This window comes from Xylocopa sonorina, chromosome 2 (genome assembly GCF_050948175.1).
Source record: "Xylocopa sonorina isolate GNS202 chromosome 2, iyXylSono1_principal, whole genome shotgun sequence".
In the NCBI taxonomy this organism is placed as follows: domain Eukaryota; kingdom Metazoa; phylum Arthropoda; class Insecta; order Hymenoptera; family Apidae; genus Xylocopa; species Xylocopa sonorina.
In genome coordinates, this window is record NC_135194.1 from 8668998 (window position 1) to 8686419 (window position 17422).

Here is a 17422-nt window from a genome sequence, read left to right on the forward strand (position 1 = left end):
GCACAATAGGACGCAATGGAAACAGGAGCTAGCATTTTTGTATCGATTTGGAGTTGAACGATGTTAAGAGGAAACTGATTGAACTTTGATTGATGAGCAGATTGGAAATGAAAGGATAAATCGAGAGTGTAATTATTCGCTAAATCGAAGCTTAGTCTATAGCGAGGATTTAAATAAATTCGAATGTCGCGCGTGGGGTGGCTCCGGTCGCCGGAAGATTCATCGAGGGGGTGTGAATCGACGAAACGGTGGCGGATGAAGCTTCGAGCATGCGAAATCAGAGGACACGAATATTAACAACAGTACAGAAGTGAAATTGACTCGAAAACGGAAAAGATCATGAAACATGAATGATTTTTGCGAGAAGAACGAATTTGGACACGCGTTGCGATAAAAGTCAGACGAAATCTGAGAAAATGGTGTAATTAAAACGAGTAATCAGTGGAACGAAAGGTCAGGCCTAGTGGTAATTTCGAGTCGGTGGTAGATCCGTGGTGGCGTTAATTATCACTGGCTGACACGACGTATTGTTCGAGCACTGTCCGCGTGGCGTTTCTCCGCGAGGCGGGGGCGCGCTTCACTTCAGAGGAATAAGAGGCCGCGCGAGCTCGCTCGTACGAGGCGAAAAAGCGAGAGAAACGAGGAAGCGGCGCAACGGTGTGTAACAAAACGCGAACCAGACTCGACACGGTGCTGTACGCGAGAATCGACCGTCATCGTGCTTCGAGGACGTATCGAACGACGATATTGCTGGTCTGCGCGTCGTCGAACAATTGGGAACAGATTTCCCCAGCAAACTTCTAAGAGTTTTTAGCGTTCCTTAAAGAAACGCATTTCTTCTAGCGAAAATCGTATCGATTAGCTAGACGCCGAATTATATTGCGCAAGGTACACAGCATGATTCAATGACAATTTACAACGTTCGCTTTGCTTTCGATCTCATTGAATAAACCGCCCACGCATTGTTCGACCTAGGCAGAGCGTGTACCGTCGCCTTTAGAAATCCCCGACACGAGTCCAGGGTCGAGGAACGGCCAGAAGAAATGTCATTTCCACGCGTGTGCCACATGCGACGGGGAACTTCCGCTTACGAAACACCCGAGTCCTTTTCTCGTCGCGGCTCCATTCCAGCTGCAGCTTTTCCGCGAAACCGAGCACGGCTTTGGGAACGGACAATACGTGCGAGCCGCGTTGCTGACTTGTTGAAACGAGGTACAGCGGCTTTCTCGAATTCTGTACCGTTCGAATCGCGAAAGGAAATCGTGAGAATAATCTTCGATTGTAAATCAATGTCAGTTCGAACATTTCTTGCATCTTCTTCCATTTATGAAGAGAAAATCATTCGTTTGTTCCAATTTTGAACAGCATCTCCGTATCGATTTTGTGAATGTGATTTTAAAGAGAACGGGAGAAATCTCAAATCGTCACGAGAAGCGTGCACGGTAAATGAGGTGGCGTAAAATTCGAGATTGAACAGGAAACAAAAACGAGCGGTGGACGGAAAACTCTAAAGAAAATTCACGCCTACGTTTCGAAGTTGCGGCGACGTTTGTAAGCCGATCCGAAAGGAAGCCATCGAGTGAACGAGAAAAGAAGACGGCTAGGAGGACTTATTTTCCAGCGGTTTCCCGCTCCGCGTGCGTTTTACATCACTCGGAGGATCGTCGTCAAACCGTGACCAAAATGGCCGCGAAAAGCCATTCCGGCACATCGAAATTGCGATTGCGCCAGCGAGTTCCAGCGAACAACTACGAGGTCGTTTTTACGGATGCTAGCGTGCATGGAAAATGAAGACAAAGAATTAAAATGATCGAAAACTCGTTATCGTCGATCTTGCCTTGAAATTAAACGCATCCAAGTCCTATATCGAATACGAGACTGACTCGGTTCGTGCAAGTGTTTAAAGACCACGATAAATAATAAATAGTTGGTCAACGAATATGATTTCATTTATATTCGTGGCTACGGTTAAGTTGCATCGATCTTTCCATTTAATTCGAACGTTCGATGCCTTCTACGCATATGAAGCTCTCATTTCGACTGTCGTTCCGTCGATCATTTACGCATTCACGCACAAACAGCCAAGCATGAGCAACCGCACCATTCTGCCCTGCACGAGGAACTGTCGATACACTAGACTGCGCTTGAAATGCCTGCTACATCCGCCGTGCGCCGTAATAAAAATGACCTCTATCACATCCTGGACCCTAAAGTCGCAAATTGGTTCACTCTGCGCACGATTTCTAGAAAACTCATCGTTATTTGCGACGATTCTGGTACACCAAACACACGTAGAATATACAGACACACAGCACGATAAAAACAGCGGAAAACAAAAAGACTCTACAGGCTACAAAAATCATGTAACCGACACCCATCATTCAAAGCAACGCAAATATAACTTCATCTTAATATTTTATACGCACAATATCAGCAGAACGATGCAATAATCGTTATCAGTCGCGACTTTTGTTCAAACTTACCGGCGTTCGCTGATAAAGCCCCAGTCATAAGCGATTTTATAATCGCCCCGAGGCCATTCGAACCACCCTCTAAAAAGTGGAGGCGAGACCAGGCTGCTGTCCGCCCTCGTCGAAACGAGGGAACTTAACCGAGTATAACTCGGTTAATTTCAGCAGGACGGCCGTTCCTCGTGATTGTGCCGCTCCGAATAATATCTATAACGCGAAACGATGAGCGTTTCCAGCGAGAGGTAGACTCGCGCGAAAGCCAGGAGCCGGGGACGTTACGAACGCGCGTCGCGACGACCGTGTCGGGCGAATTGCATCGGCGTCGATAAAAATCAGAAACCGGCGAACCGGCTACTTTCGTAACTTCCGTTCTACGGTTACCAGCGTTCACCGGTAACGCTCGCAGCTCGACGGCGATGGGATACAACCTGCGAGGAGGGTTTCCTAGCGCGCGATGACGCGACGTCGATTGCAGATGAAATCTACGGTGAAAGCGCTTTCGTTCGCGATTTTAATTGCGCTGGATTTTCGCGCGTGAAACGAAACGCGCGATCGAAGTCACCAGTTCGCATTTCGTCCGAAGAAAACTGCCACGCGATAGAAAAGTTCAGTTCGCGAGGCTGCGTTCGATGATGTGCAACGATTTTTCATGGTTCCTGGCAGGTTCGTGGAATATTAAGTTTCGACTCGCTGCCACCTTCTTTGGCGATCGTTCCGTGGTCCATTTCCACTGAGGTATTCGATGACTGTTGCGCGAACTGAATAGAACAGGAAAATCAAGGATATACCAAGTCGTTTGTATAGGAATTCGAATAAAATCCGGTTCTTTGAAATATGTTTACTATCGCGGGATTGACGCGACGTAAACGCTGGAAAAATGACTGAAGGGTGATTGGACGTGGTGTAACGAGGTCGCTACTCGAATTTCCACGAGCATCCGGATCGAAATGCAATTAGAGAGGCACACCGGTGGCTGTCGCGTCCAAATCCAACCGAATCGCTGCGGTGGCGTCGCGTGGCAGGACAATATCATCTGGGTCAAGGATCGCGGACGCGTGCTGAAAAGTGCAAGTAACACCACCGCCGCGATACCGCGGGAAACTTCTTGTTGACACAGATATTTCTTTCGACCGGGACGGGACGCGAGCGCGAGAGCAAAGGTTGGAGGAAGGCTGAGAAAGAAATACGGCCGGCGTGGATCGTAATTTGCATCCCTTTGTGCGAGCCTCCGTGGCCCCGCGAGAATTTCGTTCGTTGTCGAAAAAAAAAAACGTGGCACAAAGGGAACCACCCCTGGGGAGAGAGAGAGAGAGAGAGAGAAACGCTGGTTTAGGACGCGTCGAAATTAATTTCGAATACATTAACCTTTCCGTTGTGTGTCTATTGTGCTCGATGGTGGAAAAACGGCGGGGGTGCCACGCGATGCACTTTTATCGGCCAGCAATAAACGAGGGCGTGACTGGGAAGACCAGCATCGGCTTATGAACATTTTTATCGCGGAAAGTGTGCCGGAACTGTCGGCGGCCACCGTCAACTTTCTGAAATACGCGGCTAAAGTGTGTTTCGTTTAAATTTATCCGCTTTTACGGACCGCCGTCGGGGCTACGGCGAGTCTAAAATGTGCCTGCGAAAATGAAACGTGCCTTTTTTATGGAATTAATAAAATTTTAGGAGCCGCTCGTCCGAGCAGGATGGAAAAAGGAGCCACCAAGGGTAATCCCTGAGGCGGAGACCAGGGGGACAGGTTTTTTTCTTTTTATTAAAATAGAAATGAGTAATTATTTTGATTACGACGACTGTAATTCTGTCTACCGTGAAGAATCTTTAGAAGTGACCGTAGATCGACTGCTGTGTCTTACTGAATATAATATTACTGGTTCTCCTATGTAACTCTCGATGTTCTCTAAATACGTGAAAGTGTGTTAGTAACGTATTAACAAACCAACGTGGAAAACAATTATAGAATGTAAAAGGAGTATCGCTTTAATATATCTCCTTTGTAAATTCACCTTCCATGACGAAGTAGCGAATAATTAGCTAATAAAATAATTAGAAGCGATACTGAAAAGAAATTTAATTTCCGAGCGAGTCGGATGATTAATTACGGTACGATTAACACGGCCATCGAGTGTACGTCCTTTCGATTAAAATTATTTCGTCGTTCGTACGCGCTCTACCTGCTCAAACGAAATCTGCGCACCGTCAGAGGATCTAATTCTACGTAGCGTACTCTGTGGCGAAAGAAATGCCTGCGAGTTGACCGTATATAGAGTGGATAACTTGGGGAGAAAGTTTAGAGATGCTTTTGTAATTGTAATTCCTTCTACGATGCATTTTCTTGTCGACCAACGAAAGTGAGATAATTGGATTAATTCGTGCCACTGGAGCCGATATTAATAATTCATATCGAGTAACAAGGTGTTCGCAGTTGCAGAGATTACGTGGCTTAGTTTTTAAACGTGAGACATATTTAAAAACACTATACATAGAAATTAAAAAATTCTGTTTAATCAAAATTCGTTCTCTTTTTATTCCAAGTACCTAATATCGTCGCCAATTATTTCGATCACTCGTTAATTATAATCCTTCGCAGCAACGAGTACACCTGGTGTAAATTAACTGACACTTTCAGCAACAGAGCTGTGATTTTCGTCTATTGTTTCATACAAGTTATAAAACACCAGTGTATTGCGTAACAACAATGGAGAACGACTGTTTCGTGCTGAAAACGGTGGGCAAATTTATCGTTAATTCTCGCAACCGGTAAAGGGCTGATTAGATAGGCAACCTAATTATGAATTAATTATATAGGTTGTTAAATTAGCCCAAGAAAACACCGCGTGATAAAATCTAAAGTATTCGATACGTCCTGCTACGTTTAAAAATACCTCGAAATGCCCCGATAAAACCAACTCCATTAACTTGCTCTTACTAATATATCCTCATAATTAACGACGCAACTAACTATCCAACTTGTTTCGCGCGTTCTATGCAGAATCTTTATTTTTGCCCGACATGGACTCGTTAATCAAGATACATGGCTTCATCTCGAGGAAGGAAAGGAACCTAGCAGGTGATCGATAGATAATCGAGAGGAATTTAACCCTGTTATCAAGTTTCTTCCGAACAATTTCCTCCTACCTTCGTTTTCTTTTCAAGAGGAGAGGTATAATGGCGCGTACACGGTCCAGATTAGACGCGTGTAGTACACGAATAGAATAACCGATTTAAGTATAAACGCGTTATTACTTCTATAAGACCGACATTGAAAGTGTGAGAAAATTTTTAACAAACAACAGAACCTCGATCCAGTAAATATTTAACGAATGAAACTATACACTTTAACATACTAACATATTTTAACATATTAATATATTTGATTAACCATAATACTATCGTGAATAGTAAACGAAAAACGTAGAACTAGATTTGACAATATAACATCTGATTTGTGTGAATTGGGAAACGAATGTCGTTTAAACAAATATTTTGCTGTTCGTCGACTTACTAAAATTCCTTACGTTACTATTATTCACATTACCCAGTTTTAAAGCCAATGAATAACACTGTAGTAATAAAGTCGTATCCAATATAAGGGTGAAAAGCTCAAGTCATCATTACGTAAGTATCACCTCGCAAGAAGAAGTGATATTAGGGACTCACCAAAAAGATGCTCGTGAAACGCGCAAAGACAAAGAACTCGTGGCAGCGTAAACAATTTCATATTAACCCTTGCACGATCACGATACTCATCGTTCAACCATTCCGCTGTAAACAAACAACGACCTCGTTCCTCGTACACTTTTCGAACGTTCCACGAACCCCAGTGCGCCCTCGAGCACCGTGTATGTACCTATCGCGCGACAAATACGTCGTACGCAGCGTCCTCTGTAAAGAGGCGCATAATTCCCCGGAATTTTAAAATCGAAGCGCGTCAAGGTGCGCAGAGTCTCGCGCAAGGGTTAATCGTGGTTAAAATCACGAGGTTCGTCCCTCGCGTTGCGTTCTTTCCCTCTCGCCGTCTCTCGTCGTTCAGCCTTCGCAGCCGTGGTAAATATAATCTAAAACGACGATCGATCAGCCTGGTTCACGGATCGTGGATGCACACGCGTCGTCCGGCCGGCCAAATAACCTGTCCGTCGCAGCTGCTGCAGGGGTAATCCACAGATGATTGCACTTCTCCACGGGAAAACAAACACACAGAGTGGCCACGGGGAGCCGAGTCAACAAACCGCGGCTAACGAGGTACTGGCCAAGCGCGAATCACCACCGCGACATTCGCCGTGACACACGAGACGCACATCGAACAGTGGCCACCGGCGTTAGAGCGAGTACGCGATTCTCACCCCCGAACCACGCGCCGCGGCGTCCGAAACTGAACTGCCACTCCCGCGCTGCCACTCGTCGCGCGACGCTTGCGACGCATGCGCGCCCTGCCGGCCGTGCGCGGTACTGCCGTTCGAAATTCTCGTCAGGCTCGAATTTTGAAATTTCCACCCGTTCGATTCGCCATTTTTCTACATTTTCTATATCTGTACGTTCTTCTTCTTCTTTTCTGTCGTAACAATCGTACGTGTACCAAAGGGGGATGTTCTATTCTTAATTATTCTCTGGTTGAAGTTCTTCCCGACGATTGATGATTAACGCGATCGCGGTTAATCTAGCGTGGGATATCCGTCTCGTTATGCGATCACTTATGTAAGGGAGTTATCGTGGTACACGCGGCAGATTGACGAATAAGCAGCAGTTTATTGGATTATGTAAATGGATAATGAGAATTACGCGTTAAATCGCTAATAGGAGGAAGATGTACAAGTTTCTTATCGATCGAAGGGATAGCTTTACTTGGTCCCATGAAAATTTGTCGCTAGTCGAAATGTGTTTGAAATTAATCGATGTCCCTGCTCCTTTTTGTTCGCTGTTTTTCTCTGAAATTTTAATAACGCCTCTCTGCCGTGCGCTCGCTGGTTAAAATAAACCTATTTGAACGGTACAATGCGAGACAGTTCGGCATTGTTTGCGCGCCGCGTGAAAGTCGTCCGATTCCGAACGGCTGAAAGATTAATCTCGACAGGCAAACCCGCCCTTTCCCTCTCATCCCAGGGAAATTTAATAACTCGCGGACACAGAAGTGAACTTCGAGTAGTGCTCGAGCGTGGCGGTCGTTCGACGCGATGCTCGCAGCAAGGGAACGAAGGGACGGGAAGAAAATGGGGGTGGAAAAAAACGAGAGAGAGAGAGCGGGAGATGGAAAAATACGAAACGAAACAAAAAGGGAAAGCGAGCGAAAAGGGAGAGGAGGAGGTGGAGGGTGAGATTCTGCTGTCACTGCAGGAAGGTCGGCCCGCGTTCCAGCTTCATACGGAAACGAGTAAATTTTCCACTGCAAATAAAACTTCCAGCGAAAGGGTCCACCGTCGCCGATTAAAGCGGCGGAGGAGAAAAATGAGATACGTAAAAGCTTTCCGCGGCGCTGTTTGCCTTTCCCGTTTCACTCGTTCCACGCGAGCGCGCGAACAAGAAAAACACATACACACACGCACGTACGCACGCACGCACGCACTTGCTCTCGTCGTCGTTTCACCGTCACTGATTTCAACCGTTGTAAGGAGCAATTAAAAAAGTGATTAACCGGCGAGGATGCTGCGACCTCGCGATCAAAAAGTTTCGTTCAAGGCCACTCGAACTTTACGGGTCCCGATTTATTAATGGACGCGTACCAGACACGGAGGACGCGTTCTTTTAAATCGTGAATGCTGCTACTCGATCTCCACTTTTTATACTCGTAAATGGTATTTTCACGTGGCGGTGTAAATAACGTACGGTTTAATAAGAACGTATCGTTCCTTTGATTCGTGATTTTAATTAGACGAGATATGAAAATATTGGAGAACCGGTTCTATTGGGGTAAAATAAACGAAACAACCCGACGAGAGGAGAACGAATTAGAATTACTCGTCAAGAATTCTTTACAACGCGAAGCACAGCTCTACTCCCACGTACCTTTTGAAAAAAACGCTTTAATACAATGAAACTAGCGAAGGGTGAACCGAAGCCAGCCGCTTCTATTTGCAACGGCTCAATTATTTCAGATGCAACTCCCACCAGTGTTCCCAAGGCCGAGATACGGACGAAATGAAATTCTTCCGAGCCACATTTCATTAAAAGACATTAAGAATGGCCAGCGCCGTGCAAATGAAATCGCAATTATGCATCCGACCGTAACTTACGGTCCCTAACAAAGAGATTCTAAGGGCTGTTTTGCCTTTCCGCTTCAAATTGCTAGTATTTCGTCCAAACTGCTGGCACGCATCTGTTTAACGCCATTGTTACGCGAGCACAGGCGCGGTAATTAAATTTTCACTAAACGAGAACAAATTCTGAGCATACTTCTCTCTCGCTGTTATTCCTTTTTTAAATACGAACCGTATCGATACGATATTCTCTCGATACGATTCTACACGAGGGGAATTTATACTCAAGAAAGTATTCTCTTTCGTAAAAGTAATCCATTAATTAGAGAATTTGTTCATGTATTTAACTTGATGCGAGAAGGATAACACGACGTACTGGGAGATACGTTCGAAAAGACAACAAGGAAGACATTTAACACCACAGAGAGTTTCATAAAAGTCAAAGGTAATTCTTCAACGAGAATAAGGCGACCACAAATTAAATCCTCTCGTCGAAATAAAAATAGAACGTCAGAGCATCGTAGATGTCTTATTGAGAAACCTTAGAGGCGCGTTACCAAGGGATGGCACCTTCTCAATGAATATGTACGCATATCGCGGATACCTGGGACAGGAGGTTCTACAATTTTTATTTCTAAATAAAACGTACCATTTTAAGCATCAGTTTTATTCGTGTTTCTCACGCGAAACACCGAGCATCGTAACTCTCCGACTTTATTACAACAGAGATATGATATTTTGCCCCCAACGTATAAATGTATAATCGATAGGCTACGAAACGACGGAAGTACGAAGGGTTTCATCGCGAACGACGTATCCTGCGCTTTATCTCGTTACATTTTCGATCGATAACTGACTATCAGAGAAGAGCCACTCTTGAACGTAGGATCGTAATTTACAAGTTTCAATTTCTGCGATACCTACTTCAATCAGCTGATCGATTCTCGCTCTTCGCATATCGCGGGACCAAAAATTTCGAGATACATAATGCATTCGATACAAAATGATCTAGTGGAAACGTCAGTTTCTGGCACAAGTAATCAAGTTTGACGAGCGGATGCAAGGAAAATCCGTTTGGAATTAGTCTAGGCTAATTAATATAGCGTAACATATCAACTTGCCCTACATACGGGTAATCTGCAAAGAGAAAAAGCCGCCGAGAAAAGTGAAGCGTATAAATAGTTAAGGAAACGAGGTTATCTTTCCCTTCGAGTGACGTAACGCGTAATCAAAGTAATTTAGAATATGATATACGCAAGTTCTACATAATTTCCCCGGGCAACAGAAATGAATCACCGCGAACACTTAGATCACGTTCGTCTCGATCAAGTTACTTAATACCAACCAGCTCGACTTCGATTTTACCTAAATTCAATTGCTTCGAGCAAGCCACGTTCAAGCAGTAAACCCCAAAACCATCGACGTCCCTTATTCGCTCCACACGACACAATACGAACGCGTTTGTCACACAAATCACGCATGTACGTCCCATTCGGTTCAAAATTCACCGCGCACGATACATTTCACATCGTTGAAAATGTATCTCGAGTGAAAGAACTCGGTTGTACGAACTTCGACTCGATTCGAGACTCGAACATAACTGGTTCGCATTCCTCGAGCATAATTTCAATTTGCTCGAGTCGAAGCGACTTGAATTCGAGTAACTGGACGAATTCAAACAAGCTCTCGCTTTTCAGCACGGAGAGTCGAAGCAATTAAAAATAACGGCGACGCATAATTTCAAACGAGAAGCACTCTGTTATGTTAAAGGGTCGAGCAAGCTGCGTTACACGTATAATATAGACCTGATTATATTACGCGTGGTCAGCGTCGCAAAAATTTCTCTATATCAACCTGGCCATATGTCAGCTAGCCCCAGTCTCCCCTACTCGCTCCAACGAGTTGCTCTCTGCACACTGGATAGAGGATTCATTATTCCTCAACCAGTTCTGGTAATTCGTGTCAATCCACGTAATGCCTCCTCATATCCCGTGCGCGTACACCTTCCGTTTCTATTTCCAGCCGGGGCTGCTGCCTCCATTTCGACGCCACGCAACGCGCAGTTTCGCTCGAGTTTTAACCTCCCCCGATGCTCTCGATGGAACTTTCAAATCACGTATCAGTTGCACGCGCGCAGTTGTCGTTACGCACAGATTTTAATTGGAAAAAGTAAACGCGCGATATTACCAATCACGACCTGCTTCAGGAAAGAACGAAAACCATTCTTGCGCGAGCTGCGCGCAGGAGATTAGAAGAGAATGATCATTAATTTTTCAAATTTATTCCATTTCTTTAAGTCAGTTTCTATGAGTTTATCAAATTTACAACGAGAAAGTGAAACACGTGGGTTTAAAAATAAAGATTGTAACGAAGGTTTCGAAGAAAATATTCTTGAACACCGTCGCAAAACGCATCCTCGTGCAATGCTCCATCGAGAGCGCGAAGGCATGCATAACATGACCGCGCGTCGCCGTTAGAATATCGCACGAGGCAAATATTATCGCAATCACGCCTCTGATTACAGTTTGTTCGCGTCAGGGCAATCAAGCCTTGACGTGCGCGCGTTCTGCATCCTCTCGTGAAATTTCGGTTAGGCAACGACGCGTCTACGTGATCTTTTCCCTTTCGAACCTCGGGTAAATCCAAACTCCGCGAATTCCCAATCAACTGTCGGGAGACTAACTAGGTTCGTCGCGAGGCAATATTCTTTACGATTTCGTGCGAAGTTTAGCGTGTCGATGTTCTAATCCGACGACTTTGCCCGTCCAACTTCCAACTCGAATTTCGCATCTAAACGCGGAACAAATCGAGCGTACGCGATATTAATTTTATGCTGTTAAAAAATTCTACCTTTCAACGACACGTCTGTACTGTAGATCGATAGCGTCGTAGACTGTTCTAATGAACATATTCGTGAGACATATTGTTTTATGGCACCATTTTCTTACCATACTCCAAATGTGAAATATTAAACCGAGTAATCAACATATGAATCTAACTTCGAGTTTAATATTCCTCCTATTTTAATTTTTAGAAAAGAACTGCAAAGGAAATACATCTGATAGACAGATTTTCCATGCCAAAAGATTGTAAGCATACTTCGCGTGCAGCGATATATACGCGAAAGAAACCCAATGTAATCAGAAATAACAATAATCATTCGTAATTAAGAAAACAAACGCTTGAACGCGTGTCAGTAAACAAGAGCAAGTCATAACTCGTTTAAAGCGGCTGAATTTACACACGCGGTGTTCTACAAACGTGAAAGCCAGTCATCGTGGTAATAATTCCGTAATTTTACACGGAGCGCACTCGAACGTGTACGATGGTAACGGGTATTAAAAAGGTGGCACGAAACAGCGAACGACGAGCCTCCATCGACAGTCTATTCCTTAGAAGATCAACCAGCCCCGCTCCAACGGCGGCTCCATCATTAATGAAGATTTAATTAGCGTGGTCCGCCTTTTTTATCCGTACGATAGTTGCTTCCGGTTCCGCTTCCTTGGTCTTCCGTATCGAGTAAACGAGCGAATTCGAATCGCCCTGGCATCGATCCTGAGCATTATCCTGTCGACTGTAATCACCGCAGGAACTATCCAATCGATACGAGCATCTCGAGGCTCATCTACCATTAAACGAAACCCAAAATGTAAATTAAAACGAACGATCCTGCGCTTAGTAAGAAGCGATCGTTTTTGGGCGGTTTACGTGGTTTTCTCGTTGGCTTGGTGTCCTGTTTTCATTGTGTCGTTCGAGGAATTGTTGTCTGGTCATACGTTTTCACAGTGAGCGTCGTTACGAATAAATTGACATAAAAATGGAGGGACAACGTGGAAACGCGTGACGCTCTTTGGAAACGATCATTAGAGAGTCACTGTAAGAAACGTAGAGTACGACAAATTGGTTTTCTTGGGATTTGGTTAGGTCTCGCGAAATTCGTACGGAAGCATTCGACGTGAATTAAGGTTTGCAAGGAAAGAGAGCAGGGAAGTCAACGCGCGATCTTATTCATGGAAACGGACGCTGGAATCAGGAAATCTGGTTCCAGCTGCGGAGGAAGCTTGAAAGGAACTCTTCTTTTTTTCCTTCTCTTCTCCCGGTGTTCGCTCTTTTTGCCTAAGAAAGCTGGTTCTTTTGAATCTGCTGATAACAAAAGTTCCATTAGCAGATCCATCTTTACTTTGGCAAAACAATCCTGGCGCTTTGCTCTTTGCCAAATAAAAAGAGGGGCGAAAAAGCGGTAGGTGCCGCTCGCTCTACATCCCCCGTAAAAAGAGTCACGTTTGAGCATTTCGAGGATTATTAAAGACGAGGAACGAGACGTTCATCGTTCTAATTCCTAGCAAGTATCATCCGATTCGAGGTGAAAGCGGGAACCGTGGAGGTACACTGGAAAGCCAGGGGGGGGAAAAGAATGCTTCTCGATGACAGTCCTTATCGACTCGTTCCATGCAACCCTTTCAATTAAATTGAACAGAGCGAATAATACAGCTGAGAGTTTTCTCTCGCGATGAAACGCGCGGCCCGAATGAAATGTGCCACCTGCACTTCTTCTCACTTCGGTTCGACACCGATTTTATAAAACAGAAAGCATTTTGTATTCATGAAATATTTATTGTTCGCGTGATATTCATAAAATATTTACCCCGCTCAATATTCATGAAACTTTCCACGGTCTAGTAATAATTTTCACGATTTCCCGCCAGTCTAGCCGATGTTTGGAAACGATTTCTCCCTCTATGCTCGCACGACAAACAAATTATATTCTATACACGATCGATCAGAATTGCGAAAATATTTAAGACCTTTTTCCAAGGTTCAACTTCGAAGCTACTATAAACTAAATTTTCAACGAACTTTAAGAGGACATACGAAATGAAATTTTTCAATTAACCTCGACGTTACGAAAGGAACAGAGCAATTAGGTCGTTGACAGACGTGATCAAGCGGAATCGGAAGCGTTATGGAACTGTTTTCACACTACGATGAGAGGCCTGATCATTTATTCAATGTAACATGCCTATACGGGCGGACGAGACGATTTAGGCAGCTGATGAGAGAAGCTACGGGGCTAGACGGTTCGATAAGACGACCTGGAATCATGCAGGTAGGTGCACCTACAGTCTCGTTCAAACGTGGCGTTCAGTTTCAAGTAACTGTTACTTACACGATGTTTCAAAATTAAACAGAAGAAATACAACATTGGCACAATGCAAGTTTTCGAATATGTCTCGAGCAAGAGAAAAGTAACAATTCCCTAGAGCAGGTAAATGTTACGGAATAGTAAAAACTTTTACGACGAAATTCTTCGCATTCCCTAACCACCTTTATTGCCCCGTGTTACTCATTTTTATCCTCGCTACTGGTCCTTCCTCGCGTACACTTTCAGACCGCAGGTTTCACGTTGCACGATTCACGGCTCCTGTTTTCCTGCCTCTTATTACAAACGGAACGCAGCGTCAAGTGCGATTCCAGGTACGATTGTTGCAAGCCGCGATCGGGAATGCAAAGTGGCGAAGCCAAAACGGAGAAACACAGTGCCAATTGCGACAGAGAGTAAATAAAATACACGTCGCTTGTAACGAAACTACATCGCGCGATTGTGAAGCATGACAATAGCGAAACACGACAAAGTCAATTTTACGATCGTTTTTTACTTGTTTTTTTATCTACCACCTATCGATCGAAACGGATACGAATCCTTCTATCAGTCTGCAATTCTAGAATTTTCTCGCTACTTTTATTCGATCGTTCGATGCGGAGTCGATACTTGTTAAAAGTCTCGAGCGATTAATGAAGAGTTAAAAGATCGAGGCTGGTTTAATAGCAAGGAAATATTTCTCCTCGACGATTGAATTATCCGTAGTCGGAGGATTTCCCGGAGAAGCTGAGATCGCAATGGCGCGCCGCCATCAATTACGAAACCGATCGCGTCGTTTACTCGACCGTAAATAGCATCGATTCCTCCGCAACTTTGGAACTGGGCGATGCCTTTCCGCGGAAAGGTGTTAAGAATTCCTCGACTCTGTATTTCTTCCTAACAATCGGTGAGAATTTTCTTCCGTTTCGCGATCGTTCATTTTATTGCATAAAGTCAACGTACTCTCGTTCCTCCTCTCTTCTTTTACACCCCCTACGCGTTCTCCACCGTCTCGTTCGCCTTGCTTCATCCCTTTATTCTCCTTTCTCACGTACAGAACCGAGTACAGCTACGAATTGTAACTCGAATACGAACGAGAGAGTTAAATAAACGTGGTTCACAAGTTTCCAATTCATAGGTCGAAATTAACCGTGGATTGTCGCGGTAACAATTCGTCGCGTGTCACCGTACTGGATAATTCATTATCGATTTTTCTCGCGATGGAAAATAAATAACAACGGAACGTGACGAGGAAAACGTGAAAAAAATCTACTTTAAATAACAAGTAGAGGAACAACAAAAGAGACAAATAAAAGGCTCGATTTTACCCACTGGTTAATTTGTCGTAAAAAAGCAAAAACTTTCTTTTCGCGTGTATTTTCATGTGAAACTAATTCTTTGCAACTTTATCACTTTTTGCACAAGGCACATATACGAATGTTAACACGTGTTATCGTTGCTTACTTATTAAGTACCTGAGACTCAGTCCATAAACTTTTGCCAGCTATCGCACACGATTTCCTGATTCCTCATCCCTCGTTGATCCTTCCACCCTCTTCGATCTCGAGGCGGGACCACCATACTTGTCAGACGCTCTATCGAAACGTGCCCTAGAAGCACGTAACGCGGCTGCAAGCAAAGACGCAGCTACGGGGACATTGTGTCCCCGAGTGTATGAAAATTTGATATCCACGTTACGCTCACCCAGATTTCCTGTATCTTTTCCCGTTATTAATCCACGCCGCGTCCCACGGTGACGCGAGATTGGCTTGTTTCCCCGCGTGAATAGAAATCGTCGCGTGCCCGCCGCGCGATGGAAATGAAAATTGAATCAACACCCGCAAACGTTGAATCTAATCGAATGAAAACAGTTCGAGTAGCCCCCGCGATCGAACGATAACGAATTTTTCCGATCGACGCCTCGCTACGAGTCCGCTCGTCCCTCATAACCGTCGAGCGTGCGGTTAACTTTTATCGGGAGGACGTTAGAATAACGGCGCGCGTCCTCTTCCGGAATGCGGACCTAATGAAACGATAATACGATCCGTAAGAGTTCCTCGATGCTGGCGAGCGGCTCGTCGCGAGATGTTGGAAGATAATTGGCGGAATCGGGCCCAGTGTCCAACGAACAGTCGCTTCGAAGAGACAGTTGCACGAGACTATGCTCCCTTCTCTCAGACTTGGGTATTTTAATCAAGAGAATTTTCATTAAGTTCCGTGTTCGCAGGAAAATGTTTCAACGCAGGATGGGTGGATGAAAAGTTTGTGCGATCGTAGCGAGGCTCGTGAAAAAGTTCTCGAACGACCGACTTGGAGTAATAATTAATACCGAAACTTGCTTTCGACGGATGGCTTAGGAAAGCGTACACCGTGTAACGTTCCCGCGCGCGAACGAGAACGATTTCTCACCCAAGTCGTTAATTGTCTTAGGCTTCGTTAAACGGAACGTCAAAGTGGTAATTGTCGATCGAGCTCGCCTCGAAATTCTGCAAATCGGCGCCTCGCGAAATTAAGTGCCAGCCGATTAATTGGATCTCGTGTCTCGACGACGCTGCTTCGAGTTAGGATTTTATTCGGCGAAAAAGGGCTTGCCTGCGAGCGAGAGAGGCTTCTTGGGGATGATTTCGACGAGGGACAAATAAATTACCGTCGATTCGTTCTGATTTCTATTTACGCGGTGCTCGTTCGAAATACTGAATAACACATCGAGGAAGAAACAATTGTCAAGCGTTCTAAGAAGTTCGAAATTCCACCACGCATCCTCGTCCACATCAAAGGGAACGAATAATCGAATGGTTAAACGCAACGCTCGGTCCACGCATCCGCCTCGATTATAGTAATTCTCCAAACAATTTACCAGCGTCGCGCGGCGTTGTTTGCAAATCGAATCACGTTCGAAACAACCCGGGCACGACAACTTTAACGCGGAATAGTTCGAACAGCTCTCCTCGGAGCGTGAAAATTCGGGGCCAACTCGTGACAGCGTCGAGCGCCAAAGCTCAAAGCTGCGCGATTTAATTGGTCCCTTGGCCTGTTTCAAGGGGAAACAACTAATTGCATTAGAGGGGAGGGAGGTGGAAAAAAAAAGAGAGAAAAAAAGAACGGCTCTCAGTTCGTTAAGCTAACGACGCATCCGCGCTGGCCGGAGATGATGCGCGAGATTATGAAACGCGTTTGTTTCTGGATTATGACATCGAGGGGGTGGGCGCGCGGGGCCGTCTCCTCGCCGCTGGATGGAAAGCCGCGAGCGAACGTGTGCAACCTGACCAAGTGCACTGGTGCATTGCAACTAGACCGGTGTATAAATTATCGGGGTTTCTTAACCGTGCTCCGAATGCATCCTCTTATCATCAGCTGAACACGATCGCTGCGCGACACGCAACTACGCCACCGTGAGAATTCTGCGCCGCGAAACTTTGATGCGCCTCGACGTTCGAACGACAGTTGTAAAGTGCGAAGTAAGACAGTTTTGTTCTGAATCAAATTTCTTGCGATTCATAATGCTCGTAAATGACAAGTTTCGGTTGTACAAAATCTGCAGACACGTTGATAAGATATTGCGAAGTTAAAGCGAACTGGGACCTTTCCATTTAATGCGAAGTAGAAGGAAAATGCGA

At 44.9% G+C, this 17422-nt stretch overlaps 1 protein-coding gene across 8 annotated transcripts in view; it reads right to left on the bottom strand.

Moving 5' to 3' along the window:
* LOC143433192 (rap guanine nucleotide exchange factor 2) overlaps positions 1-17422 on the bottom strand; it is a 147502-nt gene that overhangs the window by 85061 nt on the left and 45019 nt on the right. For 4 of the 8 annotated variants that reach the window (XM_076910386.1, XM_076910385.1, XM_076910387.1 and 1 more), the window contains exon 1: positions 6604-6716. The exons of the other annotated variants lie outside the window; for them this stretch is intronic. The gene's annotated coding sequence lies outside the window, so the exon portion shown is untranslated. Of the gene's footprint in view, positions 1-6603; positions 6717-17422 lie in introns of those variants that run through there. 8 annotated transcript variants of the gene reach the window in all.